The sequence below is a fragment of the Acomys minous genome, assembly GCF_964271855.1.
Source record: "Acomys minous genome assembly, chromosome: 1".
NCBI classification, from domain to species: Eukaryota; Metazoa; Chordata; class Mammalia; order Rodentia; family Muridae; genus Acomys; species Acomys minous.
The window spans coordinates 148,625,339-148,628,408 of record NC_140483.1 but is presented as its reverse complement, the minus strand read 5'-3'; positions in this window follow the sequence as shown (position 1 = coordinate 148,628,408).

Genomic DNA, 3,070 nt, shown 5'->3' with positions numbered 1-3,070 from the left:
CACAGTTGAGTGAAGAGAGGGGACTGACTCTGACATGAACCCTCATGTGCCATATCTGACTACCTCCCCTTGGCGAGGAGGCCTGGTAGCACCCAGAGAAAGGATAAGCCGGCTACCAAGATGAGACTTGATAGCCTATGACCATAGAGTTGGGGAGGAGGTCTCTCTCCATCACAGACATAGGGAAGAGGAATAGAGTGAAAGCGGGAGAGAGGGAGGAGCAGGAGGATACAAGGGATGGGATAACAATTTAGATGTAATCTGAATAAATTAATTAAATAAAATTTTTAAAAAAGAGATGCTCTTCTCAAATCCTTTACTTCCCATCTTCAGCTCGAAAGGAGGAAAAATAATGCACCAGGCTGAAAATGGAAAGAGTAACCAACCCAGAGAATTGCAGGAACAGTCAAATAGGCAACGCTTTCCTGCTATGCCGACCTCGAGTGCACTCCCAGTCCCACAGTGGTCTGGAGCCAGAAGGAAATGATCGTAAGGCGCAAGGCATCAAGTCAGCGCTCCCGCTGCAGCACAGACTGTACCTGACACTCACACTCAAGCCATCACTTGTAGGCACACCGGTCAGCAATCTTCACTCACATCGTTCCTGGCAGAAAGCACCTACAGCTGTGCTTAGGACCAGCCTTCATTCATTCATTTGCTCCTTGCTCACTGGTTGCCTCTGTATTATAAGAATCTCTTCCATTTCATTAGAATAACAACATCCCCACAAATTCCTATCTTTGACATCCTTTCTCAAGTTACCCGCTTTTCCCTAAATTACCACTGCTTTCCCTAGGCTGGATCCGTTGGTTCTTTCTAATCCACACTGCCTGTCCTCTTCATGACTCTGGTGGTCACTGGGTACCCACTTACATTTCTGAAGAGAGGTCTAGTATAAATAGATTCGTGGAATGTACCTGCCTCTGGCCTGAGGTGAGCAGACTGTGAGACTTCTGCCTGTAAGGGGCCTTGTTCAGTAGCCAGCATCTCTGGAGAGAGTATGGATTGGGATGCCCACTGACCCCGCCCCCTTGACTGCTGCCCGCAGCAACAAGACTATTCTGAATTATGATACTGACCCTGCAGCCCCTTACTTGTAGATTTCCTGATTTCTTTAGGAAATACTCCTCTCCCTTAAGTCTTGGATAGAAAAGACCCCTGTTGTTTGGAGGGATGCCTATGAGGAAGGAGGGGGGTTGGAAGCAAAAACAAGGCAGCCTTGGCCAAAACAGTTTGCTCAGCATCACCAGGCAGTCCGTTTCCACGGTGCCCTGGACTCTGAAAGATGAGAGTTCTCACGCTCCCCAGGCAAGCCTGGTCCCACCTGTTTCCCTCTGCTCAGCATCGCCATCACAGGCCACACTGAACCCTGGGCCTCTCCAGGCTTGTTTGCTCTTAAGTCTATATAATACACCCTCTGTGTTCCAGAAACTCACCACTTTCGATCGCTTAATCGGCCACAGCCAGCCTCACGTTTTTAGGGAACTCGCTTATTTTCAGATGCATTTTTACACTGAGTTAACTCGTTGCTATTTGCAAGGCTAGAAGAGAATGACTGCTTGGACTCCGTTTTCCATCTTATACCAAAACCTGGGTAGAAAACTTCAATGGTTCAAGCAAGAAGCACACAGCAACTTAGTATAGTCAGAATTCTCTTTTCCTTCTTACAACTTTACTTTTAAAAAAATCATTACCTTCTCTTCATTCCAACGCTTTAAATGTTATGTTTATTTAGTCCACACCCTATGTAAAGTTTAGAAAAAGTCTATTTTTACATGCTCTATTTACAATTTATATTTTATATAATCTATTTTAAAGTCATGAATTTGAAAAGGTTCTAAGTATTTGGTGCAACCGTAGAAGCATATTTTTAAAGGGTGTTAAGGAAACAGTTATTAGAACCGTGATTTAAAACCCTCTCCCATGAAGACATAGGGTTCAGCTGAGGTGGCTCAGGGACAAAAGAGCTGGACGCGGGAGACGCCCCAGGATCGCTGCCCCAGCTTCAGACGGGGCAGTGGGGCTCTGATCTGTGGGAGACTCTAGCTGCTGAGGCGCAGGCCGTCTGAAGCACTGTTTGCCTCGCACTGCGTCGGAAGCTTATGTTTGCTTTATTCTGAAATGCTGTGGTTTACAAATAGGCTTTGTTGTTTATTTAATAATCACTAACCAGCTGAAGCTCTTAACAATCAGCATTTATTTTATTTCACTAATTCTCTTGGCACATTTGGCCTCCTTAAGTGGAACGCAGGTTTCTCCTGCCACCTGGTGGCAATATACACCTATTGCGGGGCAATTTCCAAATTTAGCTGGTTATCTGCTGAGGTTGAAAAGGCAACTCCTAAGCAGTAATGATTTGTAGGGGGCTTTTTTTTTTATATATCCGCTACAACATACGATGTACATATATATATGCATTTCCTCCTGCAAACCTCTCGTGTGCCTCGTGTGTAAGCTCTTTCAGGTTGTAGGATGACTTGTTTTATTGTCAACTTGACACAACCTAAGCTCCTCACCCGAGGAGAGGGGACCTCAACTAAGGCATTGCTTAAGTAATATTGACCTGTGAGCATGTCTGTGGTGCATATTTCTGATTGCTGTAAGAGGGCTGAGTCCACTGTGAGTGGTTCCATGCCTGGGTAGGTAGTGCTGAGCCGTATAAGAAAGTTAACAAAGCGTGTGCCTATGAGCAAGCCACATTACAATACTGACCCATTGTAGTGGGGGAGCAGGCTTGCCTGCCTACGGCACGGTGTAGTGTCTTCACACCATGGCAGATGAGGACTCAAAGAGTAGACAGGAACCAGGCTCAGGCTATAACTTTCACAGGCCTGCCCCAGTTACCCACATCTGTCACCCCTAAAAGCTCTACACTCTCTTGAACTGGCACTATTACCTAGAGACTACGTGTTCTAATGAAGGAGCCTGAGTCAAACCATCATAGACAGGAGGATGAGCATGTGTTCTATCAAGAAGCTGGAGTGGCTGGCAGTGAAAATGCGTCATCTGAAAACTGAAAGTCTTGGTGCTTGAGAGAGAGCTCAGCAGCTACAACAACAGCTTCTCTTCC